Here is a 12,102-nt window from a genome sequence, read left to right on the forward strand (position 1 = left end):
ATCAACTCCTCATGTCAATGTCCTCTCTCTTCTCATTAGTGAAATTCCTCGTCCTCATGACACGGCCCAGCCGCCTGTCACAGCTGTCAGAGACAATGGGACATCACGATTAGCTGTCTCCGGGGGGAACATGAACAGCATGTAAGGATTGATTTTTGCCTGGAAAAAAAGATTCTGCTCCTCAAACTGAAACACAATGCCAGTGACAGTCGTCTGAGAATAAATATGAGCTGTATTTTCTGACAATTAGGTGTGAAACTGCATAAATACAGAAAGAAAACTAAATGAGACAACCAAACGTCCTCACGCCCAACATTAGCCTCCTTTAGCTTAGCGGTGGTGAAGTGAAGTCATGTGACCGTGCTGTAGTTCCTTTATAGCCCAACTTTAGCCTCCTTTAGCTTAGCGGTGGTGAAGTGAAGTCATGTGACCGTGCTGTAGTTCCTTTATAGCCCAACATTAGCCTCCTTTAGCTTAGCGGTGGTGATGTGAAGTCATGTGACCGTGCTGTAGTTCCTTTATAGCCCAACTTTAGCCTCCTTTAGCTTAGCGGTGGTGTCGTGAAGTCATGTGACCGTGCTGTAGTTCTTTTATAGCCCAACATTAGCCTCCTTTAGCTTAGCGGTGGTGACGTGAAGTCATGTGACCGTGCTGTAGTTCCTCTATAGCCCAACATTAGCCGCCTTTAGCTTAGCGGTGGTGTCGTGAAGTCATGTGACCATGCTGTAGTTCTTTTATAGCCCAACATTAGCCTCCTTTAGCTTAGCGGTGGTGACGTGAAGTCATGTGACCGTGCTGTAGTTCCTTTATAGCCCAACATTAGCCTCCTTTACCTTAGCGGTGGCGACGTGAAGTCATGTGACCTTGCTGTAGTTCCTCTATAGCCCAACATTAGCATTCGCTTTGGTATGGTATTCCATCAGAAAACACCAAGGATTACTTTTCTTTTCAACTATTTTTCAAACATTCCTCTATTTTTGAAGAGCAATAAACTTTGGTTCAATGACGTCTGAACCGTCCTTGATAACAAAAATAAAAACAGAGGAGTCTTATCTGCTGAGAATAAGCAGCAACATGTGGGTTAGGTTTTCTTTTTGCTTGCTCTTCAGACTAACGACCTTTCATTACTATAATTACCCAGACCAGTCCCCTGAATAACATTTTCCCTCTCTATTTTGTTCATGTTTTATCCTTTTTTGGACCATTTTCCTTTTCTGCTTTTACCCTTCCCATTGTTTTTACTCATGGTTGAAATTGGCTGCTTCATTTCTTATGTGTTATGTATTGCTACAGAGCACAGGGACTAAAACCTCCAAAGACAAATTTGATTTAACAAAGTGTGGCCGGAAGAAAGACAAATATATTACTGATAAAAGATTTTAGTTTTCAACCGTTTTATTTCAAATACAATCAACATGTTTTGTTCTTTATAATAGTCAACAAATACACATAAACCTTATGCTTTTTATTTCAGTAAAAAGAAGAAGAAGAACCTTCATTTTATTCCAAAGGGGAACTTCAGGTGTCTGGTCGCTCTGATCTTTGTGAATTTAAATGCTTCTCCACTGTGACTCATTAGCATTTACGAAGTTACTTCCTGTCATTTTTCGTGCAGGTTAGGCTGCAAAAGTCAAGCGATCCTTTTGTGAATGCGCCCCCGTGCTTTCCATCATTTTAAAATGCACCTGATGCACAGTATTGTTGAAGGCACTCATAAACCCGTGCCTGTGCTTTCTTCTCTCGAGCACCGTGTAATCCCTGGAATTACAATGCAAATGAATACAAGAAACACAAAAATATGGGGCTTCAGATGAGGGGCTCCTCTCCGGCGGCTCCTGCTCAGTTAAGTGCTGCGTTGCATTCGTCACAGTGAAGGCTGACTGTCAGCGGGCATCGTGCATTTCCATAAAGCCGCTGAAAGCTTTTGATTAATGTAATTGGCTGGGCTTCAGTCACTGCACTTTTATGAATTTATAATGTGTCAGGGGACAGCTGCTGTGTGTCCCCTTGCTTTAACCAGCCTCAGTCACAGATGATTTAATGCATAGTTGTTTTATATAATTAGCTGTATAATGGGTTTTCTGTTCCATAAACAACAGATCCTACGATGTGCGTTAAGTGAGATGAGATCTGCATTCAAGACCAAATATGCATTTAATAGGATAGTTTAAAAGATAAGCCAGTTCACTTTCGTGCAAAACGATATGTGATTACATTAAAGTAATACTGCAGCTGATTAGCTTAGCTTAGCATAAAAAACAGCACCCAATGGTTGATGGAGTACCGTCTTGGGGCCTCAAATCTGGCATTATAGCAACACTTTTAAGCAACCAATTAACTATTTGACTCTAATTGGAACCATCCCATTCTACATCATCAAAATGCTGTTTTGAAGAAGACTTTAAACTAGAGATTGAGATCAGAAACTCGTTAAGGAAACGTTTACTGAGGTTACAAATTGACTGAGGAGGAACCTAATTCTCTCATAGTCTTCTACACAATCTGATTTATTTTGAAATAAGCACTTCTGTCGCCCCCTGCTGGATATTACATACAGTTATAGCTTTAACGCCTCACCTTGTGACCTGGAGGTTGCCAGGTCCAGCAGATATCCCCCAAATAAAACCAAGATGCATTTCTTTATCTCTGTAGGGATTAAATAATCAAGGTCAGCTGTTTCCCAGTTCTTAGTCTTTGCACTAAGCTAACCTCAATGCCTGTTATGTTTATATTTAGCAGGGCTGACCAACAATTATATTCATTTTAAATGAACCGAGAAGATAACCTGCATTAACCGTTAGTGAAATAATTAATTGTGTGGTTAATAAAAGGGCAGCAAATATAAAAAATATCCATCGCAGTTTCAGAAAGTCCAAGGAGACGTGTATACATGTCTTGTTTTGTCAAAAAAAACGAATATATTCACTTTAATGTTTTTAAAACAAAGGAAAGCAGGACGTCTCCAGATATGAGCAGCTGAAAACAGCTTTTCACAAAACAAATTGTGACTAAAAGTCTATTATACAAATGTTATTTTCAGAAGGCCTGGGGCAGAAGAAGACCTTGCACACCTGTTTAATATGACATGTGCGTAGGAGAGACAAAGGAGGGAAAGAGAACAACCTGCAGGCGGGTTCACACTGAAAATAATGCATTGGTTTACCTCAAACAGAGAATACATTTGCCACAACGTTTAATGTCCAGCCTGCAGCACAAACACTCAGGTATTGCATGAGACAGGTGTGCAGGAGTGGGATGATTTAATCAAATAAATGCACTCTAACTTCCAATGTGCAGCTTGTATTTGCCGACCAGCTTCAGTACATTACCTCAGTTCCTTGAAAGTAAAAAGATTAGACAATGCTTCTTCAGTTTTTGCATGAGGAAATATCTCCACATTTTTGGTGACATGATATATCTAAAAAGTATAAAACATAAGTACACACACACACACACACACACACACACACACACACACACACACACACACACACACACACACACACACACACACACACACACACACACACACACACACACACACACACACACACACACACACACACACACACACACACACACACACACACACACACACACACACACACACACATAATGTGTGCTGCAGTGAAGACAACAGAGGAACCAGCAAACACCCGGGCTGGAATCGCAGTCAGGGACAGAAGGCTGAGGCGTTCAATAGGGAACCCAGATAACAGATAGGGTCTGCAACGAGAAATCCGCCCTGGAAAGAGTGCAGGAAGGTCTTGCATGTAGAGAGAAGAGGTGTAGTGAGGCAGGAGCTTAGATAGCAGGCTGATTGGATGTGATGCAGGTGTGTGAGCAGGTGAGGGGCTGCAGACTGTAGTATTCCTGAAGTAAATATCACCTTCATGTTTCCAAAGTGCCCCAAATTTATGAAATGAACCCCTGGTCATCCTAAAATATTTGGCTGATTTGTATTTTATTTTAAAACAGCTGAGATTTAAAATCCATCCAGGTGAGAAAGATTAGGTGTCTTGCTTATAATGGATGTTTACAACCCTTTGGGTACGGAAGAAAGGGTACAACATTGAAGGCAATCTAGAGCTGAATTTAAGGTACATTTTAGGGTTCAACCCCTTTTCTTTGTGTCTCCTGGACACCTCCATCAGGAGCGAACTAAGGTGCACAGCGTTTGCAACCCAGTCTCAGAACAAAACGCGTAACAGCTGCGTTGGTTTCTACGTCGTTTCACAAAGTTGCCTCTGAAATTGTGACATGGAAAGGCTGACGTCCAAGTTATTTGTAGTGGAAACCTGACATTTTAGGATATTTTCGCCAATAAAACCCATTTTTGATAACATTTTCTAGCGAGAAATGTAATCATTTTAAATAGAATTGAACTCGAATTGAGGCACTGCAGACTCTTGAGTTTGTAAAGTGCAATGAACCCGAACCAGACCCCAATTACTTCAGAGCTGGAGAGCACCAGGTGGAGGACGGCTGATATCTAATAAAAATGTCGATATGAGCCTGAGATATCAGCAGATCTGATCAGTGTGTGTGTGTGTGTGTGTGTGTGTGTGTGTGTGTGTGTGTGTGTGTGTGTGTGTGTGTGTGTGTGTGTGTGTTGGGGAGAGGGGGGGCTGTGGCTGGTATGTGATTATGTCCTCGATGTCCTCGATGTGCGAGGCAGCACACACACACACACACACACACACACACACACACACACACACACACACACACACACACACACACACACACACACACACACACACACACACACACACACACACACACACAGAGCATTAATGCACAGACACAGTTTGTGATCTGACACACAATGGAGGACATGTCTTGTGAGGTCCTCCAGGGACCGGATGTCATTCTTCAGGCAGTATTTCCATCTAACTGTTTGGACGTTTGGAAGTGTTGCACCTGGGGATAACGCTGCACATTTTTAGGCAGTCTCTCCTGGAAGCAGACACAACTACTCACACATAAAATGCCACAAGTAGTTGTGTGACAAATGAAAAGAGAGACTGTCTGTTTTGGAAAGTGGTATAAATAGACGGACATAGCAACCACTGGACAGGAGCCAGGAGAAGAGGTTACTTGCTGAAAGCGCATGTCTTGTAAGCAGAAAATCCTGGGTTCAAATCCCAGCAGTGCCTTAGAATGAAGTGCAGATACTCTCCTTTAATCTTTAACATGTTTCCAGAAACATGTTGGGCCTTGTTCATACACACAGATCTTCAACACATCAACTCAAATGTTCTATTCTGGAGAGATGTCACATGTAGTCCATCGTTTCTGCTGTAAGAAGGAGATATGTAGGTATTTGATTCAGCACTAATCTGTCTTCTTAAACAGAACTATATTTATCTTTTAAAGGCACTGCTGGGAGTTGAACCCAGGATCTCCTGTTTACGAGACAGGCGCCTTAACCACTTAGCCACAGTGCCTGTGTGAGACCTTTAGAAACTATGATCTGGAGCAAAATGTATTCAAATCCTTTGTTAAATCTAAAGAGTCAGTACATTTAAAAGAACTCAGATGGATCTGCTGTGTGAGGCACTGCTGGGATTTGAACCCAGGATCTGCTGTTTACAAGACAGGCTCCTCAGTTCTTATAAGAGGAAGAGGACGTTAGTTAGAAATACTGTAGGAAGCTGGAGACAACAGGACACACAAGAGATGAGAATGATCCAGACCAGGAGAAGAGAGGCTGAGGGAGTGAAGGGGGGTGAACAAACTTGGAGGAGGGAGATAAATGAGCCGGGGGAGCTTTCATGGAGGCTGATGATCACGTACATCTGCAGCTTATTTTAAAGACTAAAGGATGGTAACTGCTTTTAAGGCACTGCTGGGATTTGAACCCAGGATCTCCTGTTTACAAGACAGGCGCTTTCACCAACTAAGCCACAGCGCCTCTGATTGTTTGTCCCTCCTGAATGAAGACTACAGAAGCAAAGCCTAGTGTTTCGAATCCAGTATTTTTAACATCTATATCACTAGCGTGTTGTCTTTGTGCCGCAGAAAGTATAACATCTGAGGTGCTGTGGCTTGGTTTTAATCTTTTTCACAACAATTCACATCTCCTCAATACTAAACACGAGTCCCAATAAAGTGCAAGATTGGTGCCTTGGCTGTGGCACTGGCGGGATCTGAAACAAGAGTACAAGAAAAACATGTGCAAAGCTTAGTTTTTCCAGCTCTTCCTGCAGAAGGATGGCTGTACGAGAGGCGCTGTGGCTAAGTGGTTAAGGTGCCTGTCTCGTAAACAGGAGATCCTGGGTTCAACTCCCAGCAGTGCCTTTAAAAGATAAATATAGTTCTGTTTAAGAAGACAGATTAGTGCTGAATCAAATACCTACATATCTCCTTCTTGGAGCAGAAACGATGGACTACATGTGACATCTCTCCAGAATAGAACTTTGGAAGTTGAGTTGATGTGTCGAAGATCTGTGTGTATGAACAAGGCCCAAAGTCTTTCTGGAAATATTTTAAAGATTAAAGAACAGCACTAAGGCACTGCTGGGATTTGAACCCAGGATCTCCTGTTTACAAGACAGGCGCTTTCACCAACTAAGCCACAGCGCCTCTGCTTGTTTGTCCCTCTGAAGGAAGACTACAAAAGCAAAGCCTAGTGTTCTGTATCCAGTATTGTTCACATATTTACTAGCTTGTTGTCTTTGTGCCGCAGAAAGTAAGAAATCAGAGGCGCTGTGGCTTAGTTGGTGAAAGCGCCTGTCTTGTAAACAGGAGATCCTGGGTTCAAATCCCAGCAGTGCCTTAGTCTTTAACATAAGCTGGAGATGTACGTGATCATGAGCTGCTGAGCTGCAGGGGCTACAGGGACTGATGGAGCACCGGAGACGTGATCATCAGCCTCCATGAAAGCTCCCCCGGCTCATTTATCTCCCTCCTCCAAGTTTGTTCACCCCCCTTCACTCCCTCAGCCTCTCTTCTCCTGGTCTGGATCATTCTCATCTCTTGTGTGTCCTGTTGTCTCCAGCTTCCTACAGTATTTCTAACTAACGTCCTCTTCATCTTATAAGAACTGAAGAGCCTGTCTTTTAAACAGCAGATCCTGGGTTCAAATCCCAGCAGTGCCTTAGAATGAAGTGCAGATACTCTCCTTTAATCTTTAACATATTTCCAGAAACATGTTGGGCCTTGTTCATACACACAGATCTTCAACACATCAACTCAAAGGTTTTATTCTGGAGAGATGTCACATGTGGGATTCACCTGAAGTCCTTCAAAGGCCTCCTTCATGTCTGCTGTAAGAAGGAGATATGTAGGTATTTGAATCAGCACTAATCTGTCTTCTTAAACAGAACTATATTTATCTTTTAAAGGCACTGCTGGGAGTTGAACCCAGGATCTCCTGTTTACAAGACAGGATCTTCAGTTCTTATAAGAGGAAGAGGACGTTAGTTAGAAATACTGTAGGAAGCTGGAGACAACAGGACACACAAGAGATGAGAATGATCCAGACCAGGAGAAGAGAGGCTGAGGGAGTGAAGGGGGGTGAACAAACTTGTAGGAGGGAGATAAATGAGCCGGGGGAGCTTTCATGGAGGCTGATGATCATCTGCTGCTTATTTTAAAGACTAAAGGATGATAACTGCTTTTAAGGCACTACTGGGATTTGAACCCAGGATCTCCTGTTTACAAGACAGGCGCTTTAACCAACTAAGCCACAGCGCCTCTGATTGTTTGTCCCTCCTGAATGAAGACTACAGAAGCAAAGCCAGTATTTTAACATCTATATCACTAGCTTGTTGTCTTTGTGCCTCAGAAAGTATAAAATCTGAGGTGCTGTGGCTTGGTTTTAATCTTTTTCACAACAATTCACATCTCCTCAATACTAAACACGAGTCCCAATAAAGTGCAAGATTGGTGCCTTGACTGTGGCACTGCCGGGATCTGAAACAAGAGTCTCCTGTTTACAAGAACCAGACCAGAAATAAAGAAAAACATGTGCAAAGCTTAGTTTTTCCAGGTCTTCCTGCAGAAGGATGACTGTACAAGAGGCGCTGTGGCTAAGTGGTTAAGGCGCCTGTCTCGTAAACAGGAGATCCTGGGTTCAACTCCCAGCAGCGCCTTTAAAAGATAAATATAGTTCTGTTTAAGAAGACAGATTAGTGCTGATTCAAATACCTACATATCTCCTTCTTTCAGCAGAAACGATGGACTACATGTGACATCTCTCCAGAATAAAACTTTGGAACTTGAGTTGATGTGTCGAAGATCTGTGTGTATGAACAAGGCCAAACGTCTTTCTGGAAATATTTTAAAGATTAAAGAACAGCACTAAGGCACTGCTGGGATTTGAACCCAGGATCTCCTGTTTACAGGACAGGCGCTTTCACCAACTAAGCCACAGCGCCTCTGCTTGCTTGTCCCTGCTGACATGAAGACTACAAAAGCAAAGCCTAGTGTTCTGTATCCAGTATTGTTCACATATTTACTAGCTTGTTGTCTTTGTGCCGCAGAAAGTAAGAAACCAGAGGCGCTGTGGCTTAGTTGGTGAAAGCGCCTGTCTTGTAAACAGGAGATCCTGGGTTCAAATCCCAGCAGTGCCTTAGTCTTTAACATAAGCTGGAGATGTACGTGATCATGAGCTGCTGAGCTGCAGGGGATACAGGGACTGATGGAGCACCCGAGACGTGATCATCAGCCTCCATGAAACCTCCCCCGGCTCATTTATCTCCCTCCTCCAAGTTTGTTCATCCCCCTTCACTCCCTCAGCCTCTCTTCTCCTGGTCTGGATCATTCTCATCTCTTGTGTGTCCTGTTGTCTCCAGCTTCCTACAGTATTTCTAACTAACGTCCTCTTCCTCTTATAAGAACTGAAGAGCCTGTCTTGTAAACAGCAGATCCTGGGTTAAATCCCAGCAGTGCCTCACAGCAGATCCATCTGTTCTTTTAAATGTACTGACTCTTTAGATTTAACAAAGGATTTGAATACATTTTGCTCCAGATCGCAGTTTCTAAGGGTCTCACACAGGCGCTGTGGCTAAGTGGTTAAGGCGCCTGTCTCGTAAACAGGAGATCCTGGGTTCAACTCCCAGCAGTGCCTTTAAAAGATAAATATAGTTCTGTTTAAGAAGACAGATTAGTGCTGATTCAAATACCTACATATCTCCTTCTTACAGCAGAAACGATGGACTACATGTGACATCTCTCCAGAATAAAACTTTGGAAGTCGAGTTGATGAGTCGAAGATCTGTGTGTATGAACAAGGCCCAAAGTCTTTCTGGAAATATTTTAAAGATTAAAGAACAGCACTAAGGCACTGCTGGGATTTGAACCCAGGATCTCCTGTTTACAAGACAGGCGCTTTCACCAACTAAGCCACAGCGCCTCTGCTTGTTTGTCCCTCTGAAGGAAGACTACAAAAGCAAAGCCTAGTGTTCTGTATCCAGTATTGTTCACATATTTACTAGCTTGTTGTCTTTGTGCCGCAGAAAGTAAGAAATCAGAGGCGCTGTGGCTTAGTTGGTGAACGCGCCTGTCTTGTAAACAGGAGATCCTGGGTTCAAATCCCAGCAGTGCCTTAGTCTTTAACATAAACTGATACGTGATCATGAGCTGCTGAGCTGCAGGGGCTACAGGGCTGATGGAGCACCGGAGACGTGATCATCAGTAAGAAGGAGATATGTAGGTATTTGAATCAGCACTAATCTGTCTTCTTAAAGAGAACTATATTTATCTTTTGAAGGCACTGCTGGGAGTTGAACCCAGGATCTCCTGTTTACGAGACAGGCGCTTAACCACTTAGCCACAGCGCCTGTGTGAATCCTTTAGAAACTGTGATCTGGAGCAAAATGTATTCAAAGCTTAAATCTAAAGAGTCAGTACATTTAAAAGAACAGATGGATCTGCTGTGTGAGGCACTGCTGGGATTTGAACCCAGGATCTCCTGTTTACAAGACAGGCGCTTTCACCAACTAAGCCACAGCGCCGCTTACTCTAGAAAAGGAATGAGAGTTCCCTTATTCAATCAGTCACATTTTAAACATTACAACAATATTTCCCTGAATTAAAAAAGTACTTTTCCCGCTTTAAAACCTTTCCATCCTGTAGAGTCGACAGGGACTCAGTTCTTCAAACAGTTCTAACAGTCATGATGACTCCATCAGTCCCTGTAGCCCCTGCAGCTCAGCAGCTTGTGATCACGTACATCTGCAGCTTATTTTAAAGTCTGAAGGATGGTAACTGCTTTTAAGGCACTGCTGGGATTTGAGCCCAGGATCTCCTGTTTACAAGACAGGCGCTTTCACCAACTAAGCCACAGCGCCTCTGCTTGTTTGTCCGTGTTGCATGAAATTTACAAAAGCAAAGCCTAGTGTTCTGTATCCAGTATTGTTCACATATTTACTAGCTTGTTGTCTTTGTGCCGCAGAAAGTAAGAAATCAGAGGCGCTGTGGCTTAGTTGGTGAAAGCGCCTGTCTTGTAAACAGGAGATCCTGGGTTCAAATCCCAGCAGTGCCTTAGTCTTTAACATAAGCTGGAGATGTACGTGATCATGAGCTGCTGAGCTGCAGGGGCTACAGGGACTGATGGAGCACCGGAGACGTGATCATCAGCCTCCATGAAAGCTCCCCCGGCTCATTTATCTCCCTCCTACAAGTTTGTTCACCCCCCTTCACTCCCTCAGCCTCTCTTCTCCTGGTCTGGATCATTCTCATCTCTTGTGTGTCCTGTTGTCTCCAGCTTCCTACAGTATTTCTAACTAACGTCCTCTTCCTCTTATAAGAACTGAAGATCCTGTCTTGTAAACAGCAGATCCTGGGTTCAAATCCCAGCAGTGCCTCACACAGCAGATCCATCTTAGTTCCTTTAAATGTACTGACTCTTTAGATTTAACAAAGGCTTTGAATACATTTTGCTCCAGATCGCAGTTTCTAAAGGTCTCACACAGGCGCTGTGGCTAAGTGGTTAAGGCGCCTGTCTCGTAAACAGGAGATCCTGGGTTCAACTCCCAGCAGTGCCTTTAAAAGATAAATATAGTTCTGTTTAAGAAGACAGATTAGTGCTGAATCAAATACCTACATATCTCCTTCTTACAGCAGAAACGATGGACTACATGTGACATCTCTCCAGAATAGAACATTTGAGTTGATGTGTTGAAGATCTGTGTGTATGAACAAGGCCCAACATGTTTTTGGAAATATGTTAAAGATTAAAGGAGAGTATCTGCACTTCATTCTAAGGCACTGCTGGGATTTGAACCCAGGATCTGCTGTTTACAAGACAGGATCTTCAGTTCTTATAAGAGGAAGAGGACGTTAGTTAGAAATACTGTAGGAAGCTGGAGACAACAGGACACACAAGAGATGAGAATGATCCAGACCAGGAGAAGAGAGGCTGAGGGAGTGAAGGGGGGTGAACAAACTTGGAGGAGGGAGATAAATGAGCCAGGGGAGGTTTCATGGAGGCTGATGATCACGTCTCCGGTGCTCCATCAGTCCCTGTAGCCCATGCAGCTCAGCAGCTCATGATCACGTACATCTCCAGCTTATGTTAAAGACTAAGGCACTGCTGGGATTTGAACCCAGGATCTCCTGTTTACAAGACAGGCGCTTTCACCAACTAAGCCACAGCGCCTCTGATTTCATACTTTCTGCGGCACAAAGACAACAAGCTAGTAAATATGTGAACAATACTGGATACAGAACACTAGGCTTTGCTTTCGTAGTCTTCATGCAGCAGGGACAAACAAGCAGAGGCGCTGTGGCTTAGTTGGTGAAAGCGCCTGTCTTGTAAACAGGAGATCCTGGGTTCAAATCCCAGCGGCGCCTTCAAAGGAACATAGCTAATATATTTTGAAGTACACAGACACATTTGGTCTTTAATGAGAACAATATAAATCTACTAAACACTGCGCCCATAAAATGCAGGATTGGTGCCCTGTGTGAGGCCCTGCTCGGATTTGAAGCGCGGCTCTACTGTTTATAAGAAAGACGCTTTAACCACTAATGAAAATATAATGTGATAAATACAAAGCTTGGTTTTGAAGTGTTTGTCTTTCAGATGTTCATGCAGCAAGAGGTCAGAGGTGCTGTGGCTTAGGGGTCAAAGCGCCTGTCTTGTATCCTGGG

General features: G+C 43.3%; 19 non-coding genes across 19 annotated transcripts; 9 read left to right on the forward strand and 10 right to left on the reverse strand.

The window, feature by feature from the left end:
- Positions 1 to 5,377: 5,377 nt before the first annotated feature.
- trnat-cgu (transfer RNA threonine (anticodon CGU)) lies at positions 5,378 to 5,450 on the reverse strand. The gene has a single exon. It is a non-coding gene; the product is annotated as a tRNA-Thr (tRNA).
- Positions 5,451 to 5,843: 393 nt separating this feature from the next.
- trnat-ugu (transfer RNA threonine (anticodon UGU)) lies at positions 5,844 to 5,917 on the reverse strand. Its single transcript has one exon. It is a non-coding gene; the product is annotated as a tRNA-Thr (tRNA).
- A 313-nt stretch (positions 5,918 to 6,230) lies between these two features.
- Positions 6,231 to 6,303, forward strand: trnat-cgu (transfer RNA threonine (anticodon CGU)). Its single transcript has one exon. It is a non-coding gene; the product is annotated as a tRNA-Thr (tRNA).
- A 211-nt stretch (positions 6,304 to 6,514) lies between these two features.
- trnat-ugu (transfer RNA threonine (anticodon UGU)) lies at positions 6,515 to 6,588 on the reverse strand. The gene has a single exon. It is a non-coding gene; the product is annotated as a tRNA-Thr (tRNA).
- Positions 6,589 to 6,707: 119 nt separating this feature from the next.
- On the forward strand, positions 6,708 to 6,781 carry trnat-ugu (transfer RNA threonine (anticodon UGU)). Its single transcript has one exon. It is a non-coding gene; the product is annotated as a tRNA-Thr (tRNA).
- An 846-nt stretch (positions 6,782 to 7,627) lies between these two features.
- On the reverse strand, positions 7,628 to 7,701 carry trnat-ugu (transfer RNA threonine (anticodon UGU)). Its single transcript has one exon. It is a non-coding gene; the product is annotated as a tRNA-Thr (tRNA).
- Positions 7,702 to 8,026: 325 nt separating this feature from the next.
- Positions 8,027 to 8,099, forward strand: trnat-cgu (transfer RNA threonine (anticodon CGU)). Its single transcript has one exon. It is a non-coding gene; the product is annotated as a tRNA-Thr (tRNA).
- Positions 8,100 to 8,310: 211 nt separating this feature from the next.
- Positions 8,311 to 8,384, reverse strand: trnat-ugu (transfer RNA threonine (anticodon UGU)). Its single transcript has one exon. It is a non-coding gene; the product is annotated as a tRNA-Thr (tRNA).
- Positions 8,385 to 8,505: 121 nt separating this feature from the next.
- On the forward strand, positions 8,506 to 8,579 carry trnat-ugu (transfer RNA threonine (anticodon UGU)). The gene has a single exon. It is a non-coding gene; the product is annotated as a tRNA-Thr (tRNA).
- A 424-nt stretch (positions 8,580 to 9,003) lies between these two features.
- trnat-cgu (transfer RNA threonine (anticodon CGU)) lies at positions 9,004 to 9,076 on the forward strand. The gene has a single exon. It is a non-coding gene; the product is annotated as a tRNA-Thr (tRNA).
- Positions 9,077 to 9,287: 211 nt separating this feature from the next.
- trnat-ugu (transfer RNA threonine (anticodon UGU)) lies at positions 9,288 to 9,361 on the reverse strand. Its single transcript has one exon. It is a non-coding gene; the product is annotated as a tRNA-Thr (tRNA).
- Positions 9,362 to 9,480: 119 nt separating this feature from the next.
- trnat-ugu (transfer RNA threonine (anticodon UGU)) lies at positions 9,481 to 9,554 on the forward strand. The gene has a single exon. It is a non-coding gene; the product is annotated as a tRNA-Thr (tRNA).
- A 162-nt stretch (positions 9,555 to 9,716) lies between these two features.
- Positions 9,717 to 9,788, reverse strand: trnat-cgu (transfer RNA threonine (anticodon CGU)). The gene has a single exon. It is a non-coding gene; the product is annotated as a tRNA-Thr (tRNA).
- A 100-nt stretch (positions 9,789 to 9,888) lies between these two features.
- trnat-ugu (transfer RNA threonine (anticodon UGU)) lies at positions 9,889 to 9,962 on the reverse strand. Its single transcript has one exon. It is a non-coding gene; the product is annotated as a tRNA-Thr (tRNA).
- A 262-nt stretch (positions 9,963 to 10,224) lies between these two features.
- Positions 10,225 to 10,298, reverse strand: trnat-ugu (transfer RNA threonine (anticodon UGU)). Its single transcript has one exon. It is a non-coding gene; the product is annotated as a tRNA-Thr (tRNA).
- Positions 10,299 to 10,418: 120 nt separating this feature from the next.
- trnat-ugu (transfer RNA threonine (anticodon UGU)) lies at positions 10,419 to 10,492 on the forward strand. Its single transcript has one exon. It is a non-coding gene; the product is annotated as a tRNA-Thr (tRNA).
- A 429-nt stretch (positions 10,493 to 10,921) lies between these two features.
- On the forward strand, positions 10,922 to 10,994 carry trnat-cgu (transfer RNA threonine (anticodon CGU)). Its single transcript has one exon. It is a non-coding gene; the product is annotated as a tRNA-Thr (tRNA).
- A 540-nt stretch (positions 10,995 to 11,534) lies between these two features.
- Positions 11,535 to 11,608, reverse strand: trnat-ugu (transfer RNA threonine (anticodon UGU)). The gene has a single exon. It is a non-coding gene; the product is annotated as a tRNA-Thr (tRNA).
- Positions 11,609 to 11,728: 120 nt separating this feature from the next.
- trnat-ugu (transfer RNA threonine (anticodon UGU)) lies at positions 11,729 to 11,802 on the forward strand. The gene has a single exon. It is a non-coding gene; the product is annotated as a tRNA-Thr (tRNA).
- Positions 11,803 to 12,102: the final 300 nt, after the last annotated feature.

Source organism: Eleginops maclovinus, chromosome 12 (assembly GCF_036324505.1).
Source record: "Eleginops maclovinus isolate JMC-PN-2008 ecotype Puerto Natales chromosome 12, JC_Emac_rtc_rv5, whole genome shotgun sequence".
NCBI lineage: Eukaryota > Metazoa > Chordata > Actinopteri > Perciformes > Eleginopidae > Eleginops > Eleginops maclovinus.